At 43.1% G+C, this 24,070-nt stretch overlaps 1 protein-coding gene across 2 annotated transcripts in view; it reads left to right on the forward strand.

The window, feature by feature from the left end:
* The first annotated feature begins 22,764 nt into the window (after positions 1-22,764).
* Positions 22,765-24,070, forward strand: part of TC2N (tandem C2 domains, nuclear) — a 39,443-nt gene continuing 38,137 nt past the window's right edge. For both annotated transcript variants that reach the window (XM_032344649.1, XM_032344651.1), the window contains exon 1: positions 22,765-22,873. The gene's annotated coding sequence lies outside the window, so the exon portion shown is untranslated. The remainder of the gene's footprint in view (positions 22,874-24,070) is intronic.

The following is a 24,070-nucleotide window of genomic DNA, read 5'->3' on the forward strand; positions in this document are numbered from 1 at the left end:
GTGATGGGGTGCCTATCCTCGGTGACTGTGGTCTGCACATAGCACATATGAGGAAAGAATGCGAAGATAAACAAGTGACTCATAACCCAATATGAAAACTGAAAATTACACTAACCATGCCACCTAGTAGCTTCCTGAGGCCGCAGAGTCATTTTCTAGTTAACCCATTAGGCAAATAAATGTTCTTGGCTGGAGGTTAGCTTTCATTTTCCCCTAAATTATACTGCATTAAATTAGATGTATAGGAAAAATTCCCTTTGGCCTAAGGAGTTCTGGTAATGTGGTGGGAAGAGCTCTCGTCTGGAAGTCTAGACATCCTTGTTTTTTTCCAAGCTCTTTCTGGAAAAAAGAGAGAAATCTTCTAGGTTCTCTTGACCTAGGGCAAGTTACGTGGCTTCTGGGAGACTGAAATCCTTCTTTTGTGACCTATAGGAAATTTTAGCCCTGAATCCTGTATTTACTCAACTCCTTTTTTAAAAAGGATTTTAATTATTTGAGAGAGAGAGAATGCAAACATGAACAGGGTGAGGGGCAGAGGAACAAGTAGACACACTGCTGAAAGGGGAACCCAGTGCAGGGCTTGATCCCAGGACTCTGAGATCATGACCTGAGCCGAAGGCAGATGCTTAACTGACTGAACCACTGAGGGGTTCCTACTCAACTTCTCAACAAATTTTTATCCAGCTTCTACTCTGTTCCTGGCTTTGACTTGGTTAAGAATCCTTGCTCCGGTGCCTGGGTGGCTCAGTTAGTTGAGCTGATGCCTTCAGCTCAGATCATGATCCCAGAGTCCTGGAATTGAGTCCTGCATCAGGCTCTCTGCTCAGCAGAGAGTCTGCTTCTCCCCCTAACTTTCCCCCTCTCCTGCTTTCTCACTCTCTCTCTCAAATAAATAAAATCTTAACAACAAAAAAAGAATCCCTGCTCTCACACCTCTTTGCTCTGGCCCCTGGCCAGGTAACCATCACTCTCAATTCAAAGCATGTCTGCATTCTTTATGACAGAGGACAGAACAGTGTGCTGGACATGACTCAGGTCCTTTATAAGAATTTTGCTCTCTAAAATTCAGACTTCTGGGGGGTAATTGTGTCAATCTGGTGAGGCAGGAGAACCACTGGGACTGGAGCAGAACAGAGCTGGATTTGGGTTCCAATTCTGCAACTTACCACCCTGTGATCTGGAGTAAGTTGCTGAGGTTTAGAAACTTCACTTTCCCCATCTGTTAAATGGAAATAATGCTGCCTCCTCTTTGTTTTGAGAAATAAGATGACGCATGTGGAAATGCTTGGTGCTTCTCTTTATCATCCAACAAGCAGCAATTGCTCATGCCTTTCTTCACCTCAAATATTCTAAGTATCTAAGCCATTCGCCTGAGCCACAACTCCGTTTATAAACAGTTCCTGGAATTTGGAGGACCGTACTGGCCCCATTAACTTCAGCACACTCTTAGCAATTTCCATTTCATTTCAGACTTGAAATCATCTTCACTTTTTCTTTTTAAAGATTTATTTATTTATTTGAGAGAGAGCATGCACACACAAGAGGGTGGTGGAAGGTGGGGTTGGCAGGAGAGAAAGGAGAGAGAGAATCTCAAGCAGACACCTCATTGAGGGAGGTGCCTGACACAGGGCTGGATCCTAGGACCTGAGATCATGACCTGAGTCAAAATCAAGAGTCAGACACTTAATCCACTGAGCCACCCTGGAACCCCAAAATCATCTTCACTTTCTACAAACTAGGAATATGATTTCTAACAACATTTCCACTCTTCCAAAACCCTCTGGATGTACCAGGGAGGTAGTTTTATTGAATTTTACTGATAATGCTCCATGGAGACTGTATAGATCTGAAATAATTTAGAAATTATATCACAAGGTCCAATTACTGTCTTTACAATGAAGGATCTGAGGGGGGGCTTGGGGATGGCTTAGCCCCTTGACCTGGTGGTAGATGTGCGTGTTGGTTCCTTGATTCCTGCTCTAGCTCTTTTCTCCTTCCTAAAACCATCTTCACTGCTAGTATCTCAAGTAATCTGAAAGCTGTTTGTTTAATCCACAAGGCTCTCCTTGCCTTTTTGTGTTGAAGAACATTCACTAATTGAGGATACTTTCATGTCCTTTCGTGAGAGTCAATAAGGTAAATTCTGACGCTGGGAGGGACTGCAGACACCACATGGAGGCCAGAAGTGTGCAGCTCTGACTAGAGCTGAGATAGAATATGCATCACCAGGATAGGAAAGAGTTCAGAAGCCTTGGGTGGAATATGGAAGTAGAGAAGAGGAAGAAAGAGGTAGAAAGTCTTCCCATGTGGCACTCTGGTCTTCAGAGTTAATGTAGGATCATGACTAGGCAGCCACTGTATGGACAGCTCTGGGTCATGGCAGAGGCAATGTCTGGTGATGGTGTATGAAGCCTGCCGTGAGTCCTCTCCCCTACTCCTCCCTCTTTCTCTGCACCCCTCCCCACCTCCTCCCTCATTCTCTCTCCTTCTCTCCTTCCACCCTCTCTCCTTTTCTTTCTTCATCAACCTTATCTTGAGTATTTTTTATATACCAGGTCTTGTGCTGGATCCTTAACCCTGACTCTAAGGAGCTTATGCTTCTTTCTCCTTGGTTGTCCTTCAAAGACCCATCTGTTTTTCTTCCTTGTCTCCCTAACTTTTTTTGCTTTTGTTCTTCTTTCTTTTTTACCTCTCTGTTTTCTCCTTTCATAGGTGTGTTTGTTTTATTGGTAACCCAAAAGACAGCTGTGGTCTCCTTGGTCTACAAGGTGTAGATAATAAGGCCTTGAATTCCTCATTCCATGCCCTATGGAATTCCACATCCATTCCTGATTTCTGAAATTCCCATGGGAGGCTGAGGGGCTTTTATTTTCATGATCAATTCTGACTCCAAACACTGAACTTCTCTTGAATTCTCTTGGTTCACAGGCCCTTTCACTAACAACCCAGTCCCTTGCCAAGTTGACCCTGACATAAAACTCTGCCTCTTGCTTGATTTCCACAAAAACAAGATGAAACAACATTTTAGTGGATTGAACAGTGTATCCCTTCCCCCACCATTCATGCCCACCTGGAACATCAAAATATAAACTTAATTTTCAGATAAGGTCTTTGGATATGTAATTAATCAAGTTAAGATGAGGTCATAATGAAATAAGGTGAGCCCTAGAGCCAATGACTGATGTTCTTACAGGAAAAAAAGTTATAAAGATACAGAGAGAGAAGGAAGGGCATGCGAAGGTGAAGCAGAGTTTGAATGATGTGGCCACCAGGCAAAAAAGCACTGAGGATTTCTAGGAGCCAGAAACTGGAAGGGGCAAGAAAGGGTTCTTCTCTAGAGCCATTGGAGGGAGCTTGGCTCTGCTGACACATTGATCTTGGACTTTGAGCCTCCAGAAATGTGAGAGAATAAATTTCTGTTGTTTTCAGCCAAGTTTGTGGTCCTTTGCTATAGCACCCATGGGAAGCTAACACAACACCATTTTCATTTGGGTGTGTAGTCAGCTTTACTGAGGATTTGAGAGGGAAGATGAGACAGAGAGGAATACACATTTTAGATCTCTGTTCCTGCTGTTTCACTGGCTCCCTCTTCCATGCTCAACCTGTCTTTGCATCCTTTCTGCCCCTGAAGTCCCCAAACTCCAAATCCATCTCACCCTATGATGAAAAACTCCAACTCTTAAACTCAGCCCTTAGCCCCACCACTCAGGCCAAACGTCTTCTGATGCCCAGCTGCATGAAAATACTTTGTAAGGCCTGGCAGCCCCTCTCAGAAGGGAGATGTAGATTGCAAGAGTCACCCTTAGTCCCCTGTTTGGAGACATACTTCTTTCTACTTCTTCTTCTTCAGCCTACCAGGCACTGTGGGGGTAGGCTTCTTTACCTGCATTCATCCTTAGAATGCTCAAGGTATGGGTTGTAGAAATCAGAGGGACTTGTCCATCTATCAGTCAGGAGATGCTGCCTTAGGCACCTTGAAGAGACAGTCAGAGAATATGTGAGGTTGCCCCATCCTTGAGGAACATTCCGGAAGACTGCCTTCTTCTGCTTTTCTTCTTTCAGAGTTTTGTTCAGCTGGTTTGATCTCTCCCATATCCTAATAATTTCTTAATTCTACTTCTTCATCCTTCCTCTATATATGTCCTCTTCTATGTGTCTATTTTTAGAGAGCTTTAAAAGTTGTGTCACCCTTAGTATTCTATTTTTTTTTTTCATGCTTACAAATTTTCAAAGCCTGTGGGGCAGTATTGGTTTTACCATTTTTTAAAATAGGAAATAAGGAAAACTGAGGCCAGGGGTGAAGTAAATTGCCCAAGATCAACTGTGTTTAAGTGACAGAATTTGCCACGCCTTTCTGAGAGTGGTTGTGAACCTCAGCCATTAGCCTGGAAAAATCCACTTAATTTAGACAAGCCATTTTCTTGTTAGCGTGAGAGCTCAGGATTGTAAGCTTGATTCCAGTTAGACACTCTCTGTTTTAAGAACTGATTTCTAGCCTGATTTTAAATTAAGTTTATTCAATGGTTTGAAGAGCTCTGTGTTTTGACTTTGGTTGCAGAGAAATATTCTTACTAGGTTACACGAATATTTTGAAACTCAGTCCTTGCTTTTTTTTTATTCAATAAAAGTTTGCACAAACAATGCATCCCACAGGAGAAACTTACGCCAGATCCCAGATGTTTAACACGTTTGCTTCAGATATTGGAGTTCATGGCCTCTTGTGCTTGTTAAACCAAAAAATGTAAGAGTGTAGAAGTGATTTTTAATATCTATGAGTGCTGCAAGGCCAGGCTGGATTCTGGGCAACTGTAACATTTCAACAACCTTTTTGATCACAGGGTTTTCACGTGTGTGCATGTAGGTATGTACCTGTGTGTGTGCACGTGCGTGCGTGTGTATCATTCTTCAAATGATCCAAGCAGACAGTTCAAGGAGGAGAAGCATAAACTCTTTAGTTTTGACTCAATTTCAGTTCATTTTGGCTGATCTATGTAGGAATGTTCAAAAAGTTCCTTTTCTAATCCTGACATCAACTCTGACTTATAATCACACAGCTAGGTCTGCCATTTGATCAGCCAACCATTTATTGATGAGTCTTGGGGTTCAGAATGCCATCATACTGATAATAGCCCTCATCCACTGGGGACTGACTACACTACTGACTACACTACTATCACTACACTGTGTCTTTGCATATGTTGTATCCTGCAACGCTCACAACCATCACCTTCATAGCGACCCTCCTCCCTTGCCTCCATTATAGTTGGGTCGCTAGCCAGTCTCTCTGCCACCAGCTTTGCCCTTGCTCCCTGCCATCCCCTTTCAACCTAATAGCTGGAGTGACCTAAATAAAAGTTACAACTGTTCATGTCATTCCTCTACTCCAAACCTTCCAATGACTTCTCAGCCTATTCAGAATAAAGGCAAGAGTCTTTATGGTGGCCCATGCTATCTCTTTTACCCTGAACCCTACCTTATGCTTCTCTGTCCCTGGTTCCCCCTTCTCCCTCTCTTTCTCTTACCCCAGTTGCTCTGGACCTCTCACTGCTTCTTAAATATGCCAAGCAGGTTTCTTCTGTACTTCTCATTAGTACAACAGAGGTTAAAGGACACTTGGAATATTTTGTCTATTAAGGTAAGAAAGTGGGAGATAACTTATTTCAAATGATTAACAATAAGTTAGTAATCTATTGGTGGGGATTTAAAAAAAATATCTAAAACCCACAAGAATGTATTTTTTTCAACAATCTTTGCTGGAGGAAATTTGGCCAAAGATAAATTTTCCCTTATAAATGGAAGAAGTCAAAGTTAGTGGGACAAAATATTTTTTTTTAAAGATCGTAATTATTTATTTCACACACAGAGAGAGAGATCACAAGTAAGCAGAGAGGCAGGCAGAAAGAGAGGGGAGGGAAGTAGGCTCCCTGCTAGCAGAGAGCCCAATGTGGGGCTCGATCCCAGGACCCTGAGATCATGACCTGAGCCATCCTGGTGCCCCAGGACAAAACATTTTTATCCCAACAGGATACACTTATTATTGTATTCAGAGGTTGTTCACCTACTGTACAATGTTAAGGGTTTAGGTTACAGGCACCTAGTACCTGCAACTAACTTATTGAACCATTGAGTGTTCAATGAGACCCGAAAACTAAAATCTGTTTACCCTACATTGAATGGCCCCAGGCAATGGTGCTTCTTCTTCTTCTTCTTCTTTTTTTAAGATTTTATTTATTTATTTGACAGAGAGAAATCACAAGTAGGCAGAGAGGCAGGCAGAGAGAGAGGGAGAAGCAGGCTCCCTGCTGAGAAGAGAGCCCAATGCTGGGCTCGATCCCTGGACCCTCAGATCATGACCCAAGCCAAAGGCAGAGGCTTAACTCACTGAGCCACCCAGGCACCCCAGCAATGGTGCTTCTTATATCCTCAGGTCTTCCTTATGGAATTTTACAGTGGGCATTTAGGAAGGGAAAAAAGAGACACAAATGGGCAATTTCCATCCTGAGAGTTTTGTAGGAGCCTTAGCTGTGTTGATGCTTCAAAGGAAGAGTTCAGTTCATGTGCTAATCATAAGTGAAAGGGCCTTAGATCATTTTAATGGGATTTAGAGACAGAAGACCTTTCTTCACCATCATCGGCATCTTGATGCTTCTGCAACAGCATCTAGCAGCTCCCAAGCACTGGCCGCTTTTAGAACTTGGGGCCATAGACTCTTTGACACACACTGTCTGGACCAAACAGAGGGAGAACAACCAAAGAGAATAGAGGGATACTGGACACAAATTCCGTTTACTTTACATCTGGTTTATAGAAAGCTTATAGGAAGTCACAAATTTGTCATTCAGCCTAAAGATCAACTTAACCTGCCAACATAAATCTTTATACATACACTTCACTATTGTGAAACGGTCTTAATCATTTTTAATTCACACCTAAATAGTGCTTTAGTGTATAGAATGCTTTAATGTTTTTTCTTTCACTCATTGAAGATTTGTTCAGTATCTATGCCCCTGTTCCATGCTTTATGGAAGACATTAGGAATGCAAAGATGAATATGGCCGGTCCCTTCCCATTTTCTTATTTTGATCATAATAATGACCCTGAGAGATTGCTAAGGCAAAGACTATTTTTTTAAAGTGTGTGTGTGTGTTTGAAAGATTTCATTTATTTATTTGACAGATAGAGATCACAAGTAGGTAGAGATGCAGGCAGAGAGAGAGAAGGAAGCAGGATCCCTGCTGAGGGGCTCCATCCCAGGACCCTGGGATCATGACCTAAGCCAAAGGCAGACGCTTTAACCCACTGAGCCACCCAGGCACCCTTGGCAAAGACTATTTTTATTTCCATTTTGCAGGAAAGAGATTGAGGCTCAGGGAGGTCCTTGCACTACCACAAAAAAGTATGAAAGCCGTAATTTAAAGTCAGGTCTTCTGTTTCTAAATCCCATGCTTTTTTCCAGTACCCTATGCCTTAAACCAATGCTAAGGGGGAGCATACAAAGCAAATGAAAATGTATGCAAATCATAATCAAATGAAAAAGCCAATGACCCAGCTCTAAAGAATCTTGTAACGACAGTTTTTTTGAGAATTCACATTGTCTTGTGTTTGAGTGACAGAAACTAAACATGTGTTATCTTAGAAAAAATATATAATTTGTGGGTTTATAACCAGTGTGGCTTATGTACCAGAACAGTGGAAAAAACAGGATGCATCTTCCCTCAGGACTGAATGGAGCAAAAAAAAATCTAGTGCCTTTGGAACCTCTTACACCATCTTTACTTCTCTTGGAATATCTACCTTATTGTCTTTTACTGTATGTTGACTTCTCCCTTGGAGATATGTCCACCCAAAGTTCTTCCATCACTAAAAAGAAAGCTGACTGTTCTTTCCTGGTTATAGTTTGGAAAAAAACAGTTCTAGAGAAAGATTTTGATGGACATTCCTTGGGTCAGGTGCCTTCTTATGAGCCGGTGAACTCTGACTGGAGGGTGACATCCTGGGAAAACCTAGCAGTCACTTCTAGAAGTACACATTTGAAGTAGAGGACAGTGTGGTTCTTATGATCAGACTATAAATAGATGTCTATTTTGAGCACCTGAAATTTAACCCACACATGTATTTTTTCCCTAAGAAATATCCTGTTCAATTTTGGGAAATTAAATATTTTCTGGACACCATCCCAACATTGTACTGTGTTTAAAGGAGTCAGCACAATGTCAACAGGAATGAAAAGGAAATACTCCATGTAGCATAGTTAAGGAATCTTCATTACATTTAATCAGTCCTGGACATGAAGAAGGAAGGCAGAATTTGGAGATGGCCCAGAGCGGTGAGAACAAACTAAAGACAGTGTGATGGTGACTCTAAAGAAGAACATAGAGCATGACTGCCACAAAATAACATTTGATTTTCGGGCATGACGATGGACATCTTGGAGAAGATAGGAGGCAGAATGCAGAAGCTTTTTTATTTTTTAGTTTTTGATTATTATTATTTTTAATATATAATGTATTGTTTGTTTCAGGGGTACAGGTCTGTGAATCATCAGTCTTACACACTTCATAGAATTCACCATAGCATATATCCTCCCCAATGTCCATCGCCCAGCCACCCCATCCCTCCCCCAACACCCTCTAGCAACCCTCAGTTTGTTTCCTGAGATTAAGAGTCTCTTACGGTTTGTCTTCCTCCCCAATCCCATCTTGTTTCATTTTTTCCCTCCCTACCCCCATGACTCCCCACCCTGCCTCTCAAATTCCTCATATCAGAGAGATCATATGATAATTTTCTTTTTCTGATTGACTTATTTTGCTTAGCGTAATATCTCTAGTTCCATCCACGTTGTTGCAAATGGCAGGATTTCTTTTTTTTTGATGGATATATATATATACCACATCTTCTTTATTCATTGATCTGTTGATGGAAATCTGGGTTCTTTCTATAGTTTGGCTATTGTGGACATTGCTGCTATAAACATTCGGGTGCACATGCCTCTTCAGATCACTACATTTATATCTTTAGTGTAAATACCCAGTAGTGTGATTGCTGGGTCATAGGGTAGCTCTATTTTCAACTTTTAGAGGAATCTCCATGCTGTTTTCCAGAGTGGCTGCACCAGTTTGCATTCCCACCAGCAGTGAAGGAGGGTTCCCCTTTCTCCACATCCTTGCCAGCATCTGTCATTTCTTTATCTTAATTTTAGCCATCTGACTGGTGTGAGATGATATCTCACTGTGGTTTTGATTTGTATTTCCCTGAAGCCAAGTGATGTGGAGCACTTTGTCATGTGTCTGTTGGCCATCTGGATGTCATCTTTGCAGAAATGTCTGTTCATGTCTTCTATCCATTTCTTGATTGGATTATTTGTTCTTTGGGTGTTGAGTTGGATATGTTCTTTGTATTTTGGATACTAGTTCTTTATCTGATATGTCATTTGCAAATATCTTCTCCCATTCTGTTGGTTGTCTTTTGGTTTTGTTGATAGTTTCCTTTGCTGTGCAAAAGCCTTTGATCTTGATGAAGTCCCAATAGTTCATTTTTGCCCTTGCTTCCCTTGCCTTTGGAGATGTTTCTAGGAAGAAGTTGCTGTGACCAAGGTCAAAGAGGTTGCTGCCTGTGTTCTCCTTAAGGGTTTTTGATGGATTCCTGTCTCACATTGAGGTCCTTCACCCATTTTGAGTCTAATTTTGTGTATGGTGTAAGGAAATGGTCCAGTTTCATTCTTTTGAGAATGCAGAAACTCTTGGAACTAGAAAAATTATCAATCTTCTGACTACTCTTTTCACTTTTCACTTGAATAGATAGATTCAGGGAGAAATAATCTGCCTCAGCCACAAAGCCCTAATTATTTTATCAGGAAAAATGGTGAAACCAACCCCTGCCTATTCGGGGGGGGGGGTGCTATTCTTCTGAGGGAAATTGGAATAAAGTTACCAGAAATTGAATAGTGCATTAAGGGGAAAAAGGAAAGGTTTTGAGTCAATGGATTTAGAAAGTAGACTTCAAGTCCTTCATGATCTATACAAAACTAGGTCTAGTGTAGCTTACTTGGGATAGTCCCAATCCTGTGAATCTTTTCTTAGTTATCGTATCTGGGGTTGGCCTTAACTAAGGGTTTTCCCATGCACCACACCCTCTTTTCAAAAGTCTTAGATCAGCAAAGTGGTTTTCTCAACATCCATTCTATCCCATAAGTAGCAGCAGTATGGTTTGGGGAGTTGATCTCAACTTAAGGGGTCAGCCTGTTTAGTCAAAATGTTATCTCATCCTCTATGCCAGTCACTGGTTCAAGAATGAGAATGTGACCCAGTTCTGGACAAAGAGATAGGAAGAGGCATTTGCCAGCATCTGGAAAAATTGATCTCTCAAGAGAAGTTTGGGGGAATTCATTCCACCCCCCTCACCTCACCTCAATTGAAGAAAGAAGGTCTGATTGTCCCTGGAAGCCCTTCTACAAACAGGAGAACTGGATTTAGAATAAAGCTTACTCAATCTAGAACAGAGCAAAAGGAAGAGAAACGTTCAACAATACACAATGGGGTTGCTAAAGTGATGACTCTGGAGACCCACCTTTCTTTGCACTTCCTTTCAGTTTAGCCCTTCCAAGATGTAGAGGCTTAAATCAATAGCATTTGATCATTATTTAGCTTCTGAATGCTATGGGGGCAGTGGCCAGTGGGGAAGGCTTGTCTTTGCTCCACAATGCGTTAGCTAGGACTGCTCAGCTAGGGGCTGAAGGACCCAATTCCAAGATGGCTTCATCGGATCTGAGGGTCTTGAACCTTGGTTCTTTTTGTGTGGGCCTCTCCCTGAGGGTCTCCCCACAAACTGCGGCAGCTTTCTCAGAGCATGGTGGCTGGTTCCAAGAGCAAGCGCCCAAAGACAGCCTCGTAGAAATTGTATAGCTTGTTAAGTCCTATTTCCTTATTTCCACATTCTGTAATTTCCATAGTGCTCTCTTGGTCAACCAGTCTCTATGGTTGGCCTACAAAAAGGAGAGAGGACGTAGAGCCCAACCTTTGATGAGAGGAATGTCAAAGAATTATGAACGTGATTTAAGCTACCATACAAGTTAATACATTTCTTTATTTTTATGACCCTTTCAGTTGGGTTTTTTGGTTACTTGTGGCCGACAGTATCCTCATTGATACAGTTAGTGTCATCTCAGTGGCTGGCAGCAGAATGTCCCACATTAACAGCTTTCAATTACAATGCCAATTTCAGCATGGCTTCCAATAATTCGTTACTAGTAATTGAATACCAAGGTTTTGAAAGCATTTACTTTTTTTTCTTTCTCTTTTTGCAAATCGGCGCAGAATCAAACTTACCACTCTAATGGCAGAAGAGTCATTTATTTTAATTGTAGTAGATTTCTTTGAATGGGTGATAAAGGGATGGAAACAGAGGAAGGATATAGTACACGGAAGCATTATTCTAGGTTGAGAGCTATTGGCCTGGATGCTGCTTTAAGTGAGTGTTAGAAGGACCTCTAGATAGTCTGTGTGCTCAGGGTCAAATTCTTCTTCTTCTCTGCTAGCCTGAAGCCAAGACAGTGAGGTTAAAGACTTGTGATCACATTGTATATTCTCTTTCTAGTTCTGTTGGTCTTTCTGTGGGCAAGGAAAAGAAAAAAGACGTTCTTCTTGGTCATCTGTCCTGCCCCACGATGAACTCTAACACAGCAAACAATGTTTAAGTGTCCTCTGTGTTCTTAGCACTCCCCTAGCTATTGCAACATAAAGATAAGATGTGGTTCTCTAGGATCCTAAAAGATAAAGGCATTTGGGGAGCAAGAGGAGGCAAGTTAAAGTTGAGTGCTAAAGCAGGTACATAAACCAGCCGTAAAGAAACGGGGAGTGCACTTCCTGGATTTCAGGGTGCTTCCCGCCCTAGACGGTGCAGCAGCAAATCATGTGATCCTCCCTTCCCCCCTGCCTCTGACTGGGCCAAGGTCATCATCTGACCCAGAGGTTCCCAACTGCAAGCTGAGGAAGACGGGCCAGCAACCTGGGCCTTGTGGGTGGAAAATCTGAGCTGAGGCTACAGATGGCTGGAATCTGGGAAGGGACATGTAGTTACGTCCTTTGGGTTGTGGGCCCTGAGCTCAAAGGTCTAGCAGAGTTGGCTTCAGGACAGCCATTGTGGAACTGGGTGCAGACTCTTGCTCTGAGAGATTAGAGACTCCAAGAGGCAGTTTGGGATGTACAGGTGTGCAGAAAGAAGCAGTTTCCAGAAGATGAGGGACCGAGGGGTGTCTGGTCTACATTGGGTTCCGTTCTACCTGGGGCTTGTTGGTTGAGATTCCTGACAAACTGTGTTCCTTTTGTCTCCTTGACCAAAATACCATGCTCTGTCTTTTACTTCAATTTATCTGATTGCGTTTCTATTTCTTGTAATCGTTGGAGCTCCATCTAGAATAAGTCAAGAATTCATAGAGGACATGGCGATTTCAATTGTCCTTAAGTAATGAATTGAATTTATGTAAATGCAACTCCTATGTCTGGACTTCCCAGTTTGCTGACCAAGACAGTGATTTAATAAAAGGACCTTTAGAGTCACACATAGCCTTGGGGTCAAATCCTGACTTCTTCATCATTTCCTTGTGATCTTGGAAAAGTCACTTATTTATAAGGTTTAGACAATAATCCCCAGTCTGCAGTGTTGTTGCAAGAATTAAAAATAAATATGTATATATACCATTACGCAGTGCTTGGTGTATGATAGGTCCGTGGAGAATGGCTGCTGTTATCATTCCAAATGTATTTGGATGGGAGGAGGGAAGTAATTTTTAACCCTGTTCTCAGTAATGCCAAGTGATTTTTTTATTTTTTAAATTTTATTTATTTATTTGACAAAGAAAGAGAGATCACAAGTAGGCAGAGAGGCAGGCAGAGGGAGAGGGGGAAGCAGGCTCCCCGCCAAGCAGAGAGCCCGATGGGGGGCTCGATCCCAGGATCCTGAGATCATGACCTGAGCTGAAGGCAGAGGCTTAACCCACTGAGCCACCCAGGCGCCCCAATGCCATGTGGTTTTGATCAAGACATTTTATATTTCTCAACATTTTTAAGTGGCTTTATATGTTAAGTATATGTGTATGTTAAGTTTATGCATAAGCATGTAGGCATGCGTGAATGTGTATCTGTTTGGCAGGGGTGTTATTTTCTCCCCTTTCCCCCTTTTCCTATTGAAGTTGTATTCACTGTGTTCTCAGACTATTTACTGTTATTAATCAGGCATGCAGTATGAGATGAACAGGGGTGATGAGTTGGTCAGACTGCCAAGCAAGTTCATGTTTTGCAGGAAACGCCAAATTGTTTCCTGAGGGGATGTTTTTTAGGAATGGAAGAGTATGCTTCACTGGCCCTCACAGACCCCGTCCTGTCCCTGGAGTGTTGTCACCTCACAGAGTGATACAATAGCTCTTTAAAAGCCAGTCCATGGAGCTGCTGTCCAGTTTTGCTGGAAGTGTGTTTGCCTTGTTGTTTTTCTTTTTCCTTCTGGTAAATGAAGCTCACATCGAGTAGGAAATGGATTGCAGACCTCCCATATTTCCTCAAAAAATATCCCAACTTCATCCATCCCCTCATAAACTAAAGGGGCGGGGGAAGCTAGCGAAAAGCAGGGAGTCATGGGGAAAGAAAGAATGTCTTAAAAAAAACTAATCCAAAATATTTTGAAGACATCTCCCCTTCCAACCAATGCCTCTAATTTATATAAAGATCAATGCATACGTCAAACTAACAAATTAAGATGCAATTGTCATTAACAATACATCTTTGGCTATGTGGTTCATCTGCCAACCACATTTATTCATGAATTTTCCTTATGGACTTGGAGCAATTTTAAAGAGAAGGAAAGAAAGTCTTGGCATCCTAAACTGCCTGGGGATTTTGCTGGGCGGATGACTTTTCCTAAAACTCTGACGAAAACAAAAATCACAAATGATAGCCTTCAAATTTTATTTCAGATAGTGAGCTTGAGTTGCATTTGTAAACAACCACTCGTATTCAGACATACTCTTCCGAAGGGTTTTTAAATCTTTCTTTTTTTCTGCTGTGAAAAATATTCAGATTTTATGTCTGACCAAAAGGATAGAAAATGTCAAACAAAATTTTACTGAGGCTGTGAGGCTAAATCCTTTTACTTACCATTCGCCCAATTAGTGCCCCCAAGTGACTTGAGAGGGGGTCCTGGGCATGCTGGTCTGGAACTCAGGGGCCCCAATGGGGTAGGAGCTCTTTGTCCACCTCACCACAGAAAATCATGGTTGGAGGATGTGTCAGGAAACTATTACTGGGTAACAGTCCCATATGCCATGACATAAAATGATGATAATCTATTATTTCTCATGTGTCTCTGGTCAGCTGGGGATTACCTCATCCAGTCTGGCTTATCTGGAATGACTGCTCCGTGTCTCTCATCCTTTTTGAACCAGCTGGTTGGCTCAGACAAAAATCTTCTCATGGCATTGGCAGGAGCACAAAAGGACAGGCAGAATCATGTGAGGCCTCTTCAGCTAAGCTCAGAACTTTCACACTCTTAGTTTTGTATCACCTTATTGGCTGAAGCAAGTCAAATGGCTGAACCCATAATCAAAGGGTAAGGAAATATACTCCACTCCTTGAGTGGAAGGAAATTCAAAGTCATGGCAAAGAGGATGGGTACAGTAAGGGAAGAAGAACTGGGGCCCAAGACTCTACTCTACCACAGAGAGATCTAGGAGTAGGACTGTACCCTTGGTGAGTGAAACCATACAGCTTGTCTACCACTGTGACAAGCCAGTCTGTTCTGTAGTATTGATGATGGCTATCATAACCTGATGCTATGAATCACTCACTATTTCTCCTAACTCCTTTAATTTTGGTTCCACTTTCCACCCTAGACAATTTTCTGATGATCACTCAGTGTCCCATGTGGTTATTTCTGCAGGGTGTAGTGTTTGGACTATAAGAGAAATGTCATGACCTACAACAATTTTATTCCCCATGCTATATTCAGAGACAGGCCCTATAAATATTAATAGAACCTATTGTCTAGCTCAATCCCTAGTGAGCTTTACTGAGACTTCTTCTTCAACAGAGTTTAACTTAGAACGCTAAAGGGGAAAAGAGCAAGTTTCTAAGCTTGAGAAGTGAAGAGGCAGTTTCCATACTATGGTAGAGTCATCCTATGAAGCCAGGGGGCAACTAAATAACTACCCTTTCTTGGGGAGACATCTACTGATGTGTAGTTTTACTCAAATATTTATAGTCATATATATATAACACCAGCACTTTATCTTTCATAGGGGAAGGGAAGAAAGGTACAATCCATGTAATCTTCCTGTTGGGCAGCACGTGCATGGCGAACCAGAAGACTTCAATCAGGGAAGCAGAATCATTAGAGTATTACGAATGTAAGAGTAAGATCTTAGAGAACTGTGGGAGAAATGGGGGACATAAAGGTCTGGAAGTGAGATTGAAGGATCAAAGTCTAACCTGCCCCCAAGAAGCCCTGGTGTAGGTGAACTAAGAGGGTAAGAACTCACATCTAGAAAGCTGGGCACACCTGGCCACTCAAGTAGAATCCACAGAAGAGCTGTAGAAAAGCCTTCAGACAGCTGTCAGCTCTGTAGGTCCACAGCCAAGCTTTGGACGTGGGCCTGAGACTCAGGTAGTGAGCAGGGCCAGTGGTTAGGAAGAAGAGAGAGACATGGGCAGCAAGGACAATCTAGAACCTGACAGGATCTCTATTTTTTTGCCATTTAATCATGCGAATCTTTACTTTTTTTTTTTTTTTGAAGTGCCAATTGTTATTCTTTTTAATAAGCATAACTGCCTCTAACTTTCTTTAAATACCAGATTTCCTGAATGGTACCCATATAGTAGATGTAAATTTTGATAAATACTATGGATTTTTATTTTTCATTTTTTATCTTTTAAATTTAATTTTTTTTTTTAGTGTTCCAAGATTCATTGATTATGCACCACACCCAGTGCTCCATGCAATACGTGCCCTCCTTAATACCCACCACCAGGCTCACCCATCCCCCTGCCCACCTCCCCTCCAAAACCCTCAGTTTGTTTCTCAGAGTCCACAGTCTCTCATGGTTCATCTCCCCCTCTGATTTCCCCCAGCTCACTTTTCCTTTCCTTCTTCTAATGTCCTCCATGTTATTCCTTATGTTCCACAAGTAGGTGAAGCCACATGGTAACTGATTCTGCTTCATTTCATTCAGCACAATTTCCTCCAGTCCCATCCATGTTGATACAAAAGTTGGTTATTCATCCTTTCTGATGGAGGCATAATACTCCATTGTATGTATGGACCGTATCTTCTTTATTCATCAGTCTATTGAAGGACATCTTGGCTCTTTCCACTTTTTGGTGACGGTGGCCATTACTGCCATGAACATTGGGGTACATACAACCCTTCCTTTCACTACATCTGTATCTTTGGGGTAAATCCCCAATAGTGCAATTGCAGGGTCATAGGGTAGCTCTATTTTTAATTTCTTAAGGGATCTCCACACTCTTTTCCAAAGTGGCTGCACCAACTTGCATTCCCACCAACAGTGAATAAAGTCTTTCTTTCATCTTGTCCAAATTCCTCTTTTGGTCAGTCTAACATAGAATCACAGAGAAAAAGAGATTTTGGAAAATGTAGTTCCAGCTTAAGCAAACCGACACAGTTTAAGCCGTTGTACGTGGAGTCCAGAAGAATGCACAGCCATTTATTTCAGGTGTGAATCATTGCTTCCAACCCATGCAGAGTTCACAGGAAGGGATTTAAATGTCTCTCTGCTTTATTCAGTGAGTCTGGGGACATTTGCTCTGAAATCCTGAGGCAAGTCCACATGATGTGCCCAACCTGTCTTTCATCCTTTTTGGCCCAGCTTCCCATTGAGGTGAGTTGATGCTGTAGTTGATAGAAAATCCTCTTTTTTTTTAAATCCTCTCTTTCTTCCTTTCCTCTTTTATAACCTTCCTTTGATCCCACTGGTGCTATTCCTCTTATCCTAGGGGCTGAATATTTTTCATTTAGGCCTCCATGAAACTTGTCAGCCTTTTAGTGCTAAGAAGTTTCATTGATTAATGGGGTCTGGAGGAGGAGGATGGCAATGTGTTGGGGAAGGGTTCTGGGGCAAGGACACTGAGAAAAGAGGCCTCCATCATTTTGGGTATCTTGGTGGATCATCTATGATCAGCCATTTTCCCACTTATACATTATCTTTAGTGGGTCCCGGTTACCTAGGAGAAAAGATGACAGGAGGAGGAAAAGAAAAAGGAAGAAATTTACCCCACCACAGAGTCCCGTTTATCGAGTATGTGTCCAGAAGACTAGTATACAACCTTCCTAATGAGATATTCAAGAGCCTTCAGAGTTATCATCTCACTCCTATTTTATATTTCTCAACAAACAGTTGAGCCTTGAACAAGGCAAGGTTAGGGATGCTGACCCCTTGAGCAAATATCTGGGTATAATTTTTGATGCCCCTAAAACTTAACTACTAATAGCCTACTGTTGACTGGAAGCTTTACTGATAACGTAAATAGTCAATTAACACATATTTTGTATATTACATGTATTATATGCTCTATTCTTATAATAAAGTAAGCTGGAGAAAAAAAGTGTTACTAAAAATCACAAGGGAGAGAGAATACATTTACAACACCACACTATAAAAATTGCATGTATAAGTGGATCCGTGCAATTCAAACCCATGTTGTCCTAGAGTCAACTCTGTACTCCACTTTGAGGGACGCTGGACTTTCTGCAGTTCACTTAGGGAAATTCTTCAAAGTGCATGTAAGAGATTCACAAGGGCTGATAAAGATGTTGAAGATGATATCATGAATCTGATTCTATACTAGCTTCAGGTCAATATGTCAGCATTCTTTCTTTTTTTAAAGATTTTATTTATTTATTTGAGAGAGTGTGCACATGAACAGAGAGAGGGTCAGAGGGAGAGGGAGAAGCAGACTCCCTGCTGAGCAAGGAGCTTAATGCAGGTTTCAATCCCAGGACCCTGAGATCATGACCTGAGCTGAAGGCAGATGCTTAACCAACTGAACCACCCAGGTGCCCCCAAATGTCAACATTCTGATCTGGTGGCCACCTGAGAGAGAGCACATAGAGCTGTGTAGTCATAAAGATATTTATTTGTTCACTTGGGACAAACTTAATGTCTCTATGACCTTAATACTTATGATACATTTTCATGTTCCAAGTCTCCCATGCAATGCCTAGACCAAGAGACAACAATTTTCTAGTGTCTTAATCTATATGCCACCATTTATGACAGTGTTAATCAGGGTATGTAAAGCTACCCGCTGGGGGTGGGGGAATTCCCCAAATGTTAGTAGTTCATACCATAAATTTTAATTTTCATTTACATTACAATCCAGTCAAGAGTAGTGGGTGGTGGGGTGAGCCTTGCTCTTTGAAGTCAGTCAGGGACCTGGTCTTCCATCTGGTTGCTTTTTCAGCTTTAGCAATGGTCTCAGGTAGCCAAGGAATGGGAAGAAGAAGAGAGTGGAGAAGAACCTCATCAGTTCTTAATTGCCTAGACCAAGAGGTGGAATTTTACCTCTGCTCAAATTCCATCAGTGAGAACTGGCCACATGTATAAGGGGGATGGACAAATTAATTTAGCTTTATGTTCCAGAAGAGGAATGAATGGTGATCCTTCATGGCTCTGCTGAAATGTCATTTCTTCCCTGAGGCAAGTGCTCAGGGCTGTTCCTGGTACGCCATGAGAACTCAAGAATTTGAGTTGCACATGCACATGAATGAATGAAAGAATACCTACGTATAGGCTTCTGGGTTTTTTTTTTTTTTTCAAGATTTTATTTATTTATCTGAGACAGAGAGCGCTGTGCAGGGAGTCTGATGCGGGACTTGATCCTAGGACTCCAGGATCATGACCTGAGCTGAAGGCAGTCACTTAACCAAGTGAGCCACCCATGTGCCCCATAGTCTTCTGTGTTTTAAGGCAGAAAATGAGAAAGAAGAGATTTGGGGGGAAGCAGAAATCTGTCTGCTACCCCTTTCAATCCATATGACTATTTATATTGTGAAATTTTTTTATGAGTGGTCTAAGAGTTCATATTCTTTAAAAAAAATTTTTTGTCTCATTCATTCCATAGATATTTGAGGGCCTTCTATGTGGCAGGTGCTATGCTAGGTGCTCAGGTTGTCCTAATTCCTGTCATTGGTAACTCACATAGGATGAGGTTAGTAGGAAGAGGGAAAAGAAGCTGACAATTGAAATGAGTGTGTAGGAGTCATGACAGAGATATGGATGGGGGGTGGCAGGAGAGCTGAGGTAGGGTACCTAATTTACTCTGCAATGGGTGTTATGAAGGTTCACCTTCCAGAAGAGGTGATACTTCAGCTGAATGAACGTGCATTTGTCAACTGATGACCCATAAAATAGAGGTAAGGGGAACAGTAGTGCAAATACAGCAATTTAGGGAATAACAATTAATCCCGAAGGTCAACAACGGGTGGTGGGGGTAGTGGGAGGTGAGGCGTTAAGGATTCACGTGATTTCAGGGATTAAGGGATCTGTCTCTATCAAATGAAAGAACAGGGATATCTAAGTAGCAGTGATATTTGCACCAACCCACTATATTTTTCTCCTCAGATCGGCTCCAGTGAATAGAAGACATTAAACATTAAAAACATTAATATTTAACATTAACAATCAACACACAAAAGCCACTCAGAGTATTGCAACAGCCATCACTTTACGGGAAGAGTTTAAACACAAGGACATAGAGAGAGGTGTACAGTGTCCTCCATCCCTGGCAATGTAGCCTTGCCTCTGAAAGTGGAACCGGAAGAAGGCCTATTTCAAGGAAAATAAGGGAAATGGTTTCATTGTTTTCAAAGAACTGTATCTGTCTGCAGATTCTTCTAAGAAAGCCTTTCAGATGGAAGGTGGATGGAAACTAAGAACAAATCAGGGAGTGCTTTCTCTTGGGACTCCTCCGTAAGTAAGGAGGTGTTAAGATTGTTCCGTGAGGGAACCAAGTTCTAGCCTAGTTTAATATTACTGAGCATTCACACATTCACTCATTCTTCGTTCACTTAGCACATTCGAGTGACATTTTTGTGCATTGCACTATGATGGCAGGTGCCACAGGAGAGTAAAAGATAGGTAAAGGTCCTTGATCTTGAGAACTAACGCATGCATCTGGAAGTTACTAGCCAAGAATGGGCTCTATTGGAAGGGTGTGAGATGATAAAAGATAAATGTTGGCCACTGCCCCTGGTTCCTAGCTGAGAGCTCCTAAGACTCATGTAAATTTCCAAGTGACAAGAGCACTAGGAGCATCTTTTGTTCTAATGAGGTGACTCTGTGTGGGCTCCTAGATGAAGGCCAGTCACCAGAAAGACCAAGCCATGATTAGAAACTTGGAACTTCCCGCCTACCCCTGTCCTCCAAAGAAGGGAAAGTGGCTTGAAATAGTAAGTGATTATACCTATGAGAGGAAGCCCCCATAAAATCCCAATAGTGCAGGGGTTGGAGAGCTTCTAGGTTGGCAAACATATCCACACTGGAAGGGTGATACACCCCAACTCCATAGGGACAGAAGCTCCTGTGTTTAAGACCCTTCTAGACTTTGCCCTAGATATCTCTTCATCTGGCTATTCATCTGTATCCTTTATCATATCCTTTAATAAACTGGTAAAACTAAGTAAGCATTTCCCTGAGATCTGTGAGATGCTCTCACAAATTAATTGAACCCAAGGAAGGTGTGTGTGTGTATGGGGGTCATTGAAACCTCTAATCTATAGCTGGTTGGTCAGAAGCCCAGGAGATAATCTGGGCTTTTGGCTGGCTTGGGTTGTTGTGGGGGTGGGGTGCGGTGCAGGGAGGCAGTCTTATGTGACTGAGCCTGTTAAATCTGATGCTCTCTCTCCACGTAAGCAATGTCAGAACCGAGCTGAATTGTAGGACATCTAGCTGGTGTTGCAGAGAATTGTGTGGTGAGGGGGAAAAACCCTCCACACATTTGGTGACCAGAAATGTCAGAATGAAAGTGTTTTGTATGAGGAGTCAAGAAGATACAGGTGCAAGAGAAACACAGGAGGAAAGAGCTGGGTTTTCCCCTACAACAGGTGGAAAACTGAGTTTTTCTAATACAAAGCATCAGAGAAAAAATATATATATATTCTCTTTGTCGTTTGACCTTTAAGTACAGTATATCATATACCTATTTACATATTGTACACACATATTTTATATAATATATATTTGAGAGCCTTGGAGTCTGAAGTTCAGAGTCAATCTTGACTCTATACTTGGGCGACCCCTATTTGTTTGACTCTCAGTATTTTCAACTGTAAAACAAGGATCATAACAGTGACATCACAATTGTGAGGGTTAAATGAGATGACTCATGTACGAGCTTTGTGTAAACAGTACAGGACTTTGCAAACATTTGTCACAGAGAAATTATCAAAGGTGAATGTATGAGGGCTTTCAAGCAGTGTTTATCAAACTGTGTGCATCGAATCATTAATGGCCCAGGATGGCGACAGGCATTTCTCAAGAAGACAGTTGTGTGGTGTGTAGGGGAGGCAAAACTTTACCGCTGCCCTTTTAGGATGAAACCTTTTAGGGTTTCTGGCTGGGGCTGAGAGTTAAGTTGACATAGATTAAGAAGAGCGAAGCGTATGGCGTTTTATAGGTACACAGCACAGTCCTTGTAGGAAAACATGGATCAAAAGCACTTAGAGCTGAGTGCTTACATACTAAGTTGGACAAAGGGTGGTAAATAGTGAAAAAGGGGCTTGAGCTGAGGCAGTGTATTGATTTCCTTTGTCCTCCACTCCCTGTCTCTGGTGATAAGAATGTTCCTTGCCTCCTGGTATGGGGACATCTTTCATTTGCGAGTTTCATCTTCTGCTTTCAGGAAGAAAAAGGAAGGTCAGAGAGATCTTGTATCTGCTGTTTCTCAAGTGCTTTTAACGAAAGAAAGAAAGAAAGAAAGAAAGAAAGAAAGAAAGAGAAAGAAAGGAAGAAAGGGCAACAACAACACTTATGCCAAAGGGGCATATTTTGGCCTGCCACCTTTCAGGTCAAATACATTTGGGAACTACAGGATGATACCAAGTAAAGCAGTTTTAGGCCTGTAAGTGTGTGGAGGCTTCCGAAGAGAGTAATTTCAATTTACACCTCATCAGCTTTTCAAAAGCTGAGCCATTCAGCAACACATCATCTAGGAAGTCACTCAGCAACTTTCTAAGAACAGTGTGGAGATTCCCATCACAAGCATCAAAGGGCCAGCTAGAGCGGATTCCGGCATCATAAGGGGGGCAGAGCGCTGTAGCAGATACTTTCAGGATTCCTTCCAACATACCTATTGCTGGCAAGGTGGTAATAGGTGGAAAGTCACAAAAGGGACGGGAAGGGGGCTGATTCTTAAAGGAACAATACACGGTAGCGAAGAAAAGTTTATTGGGTTTCAAAGAAAATGTGCTGCCACACCTCTGGCAAGAAAGACCGCTCCTTCTTCCCTATGCAAAGAGGTTCATCAGGCCAATAACTTTCATGCTATACCTCTTTTAGTTTTTATTCTTCCTTCCGACCCCTCAGCGCCCTCCAAACTTTCCAGAGGGAGAGCAGGGGCTGGGAATGGCGAAGCGGGAGGGGCCGAGGGCGCAGGCCCGGCGCGCTCAGGTATTAGGCCGGGCGGCCCCGCCCTACCCTTCCCCGCTCCGCCCCTCGGCGCACACCTCCGGGGGGGGCGGGGCGGACCTGGGGAGGGGGCGGGGCGGACTTGGAGGGACCGGAGGCGGGGTCTCAGGGCGCGGCCGCGCGAGGTGGCAGGGGGCCCCCGGCTCCCGCGGGAGGCCACGCCGGAGTGCCCGCTGCCTGCAGGAGGTAACTGGCCTCGCCGCGCGCCGTGGGGCGGGGGCGCCCGGGGAGCCGCGCGTGGAGAACCCGCGCCGGGCGGCCGGGCGGCAGGTTTCCGGCGGGGAGGGGACCGCGGGCTCAGGTGCGCCGTGGGGCCGCTCCCGGGCGCGCAGCGTGGCACGGGCCTGGCGCCGCCGCTGCTGTCCGGGGCTGCCGGGTCGGGCTCTGGGAGTGCGCGGAGGCGGTGCGAGAGCGGCCCCAGCCCCAGCGGGGGAGCCCCTTGTCCCCCGCCCTGCCTTAGGGGGCGTACTGTTCTGTTTGGGTTTTCATCTCCGTTAACTCTTTAGACTTGTCGCCTGGGGTCGGGGGGCCCCGGGGACCGTTCCCGGGTCTCCTCAGCGACGCCTGCCTTCAGGAGCCGTGGGGGAGGTTTGGGGCCCCTCCACGCCGGCGTTCACCGTGGGCGGGGCGAGGGGGGCAGTGACTCGGGGAGGGGGCCTCCCCGCCTTACCGGGGTCTGCTCCGCGGGAGCCCCCGGACCGCAGGGAAGGGAGACCCTAGCCAGCTCCGGCGGGGCCGGCCGCGCGCCCCTCTCTCTGCCCGGCCCGGCTCTGGGCAAAGAGGGAACGAGGGAAGCGAACTTCTTTGCCTGGAGAGTTGGATAAGAACCGAGTTCGCCGAGTGTCTTTTATCTGTGATGTTTCCGAAACTTTTAGAAGCAGAGAAAGGGTGTTCAGATGTCACTTCCCTAGGGTTTTGGCAAAACACGAATTACACACTCGTCTTGATTTTAGATTTGGCTTCTGTCTCTTCCAGTTTTTGTTTTTGTTTTCCTTCTTCTTTGCTGTCGCTTCCTTTAAATAAAAGGGAAACAGTAGGCTGATTTGTGGGGTATATTGCACCCAGATAGATGCCAAGCCAAAAACATTGATTCCTTTAGAATATTTAAAAATATAGCATCTGAAAGGATTGCTTTGGTTTTTAGGATACTGTTCTGATTCTCACTTCAGGTAGGCATATAGTAGATTTTTTTTTCTCTGATTAATACTGTAAAAAGTAGCCTGGAAGATATTGAGAGTTAACAACACCCCCCTATTTACCCATTTAATATTTTGATATGTGACTTTATGGTGGCTAAAAGCTGCTTTTTCTGGAAGGAAATGTTAATATTGCTTGCCCATGAGAGCTGGGATTGGAGATTTACCTTTTGTATCTTGTGTTTTG

Source organism: Mustela erminea, chromosome 5, assembly GCF_009829155.1.
Source record: "Mustela erminea isolate mMusErm1 chromosome 5, mMusErm1.Pri, whole genome shotgun sequence".
In the NCBI taxonomy this organism is placed as follows: Eukaryota; Metazoa; Chordata; class Mammalia; order Carnivora; family Mustelidae; genus Mustela; species Mustela erminea.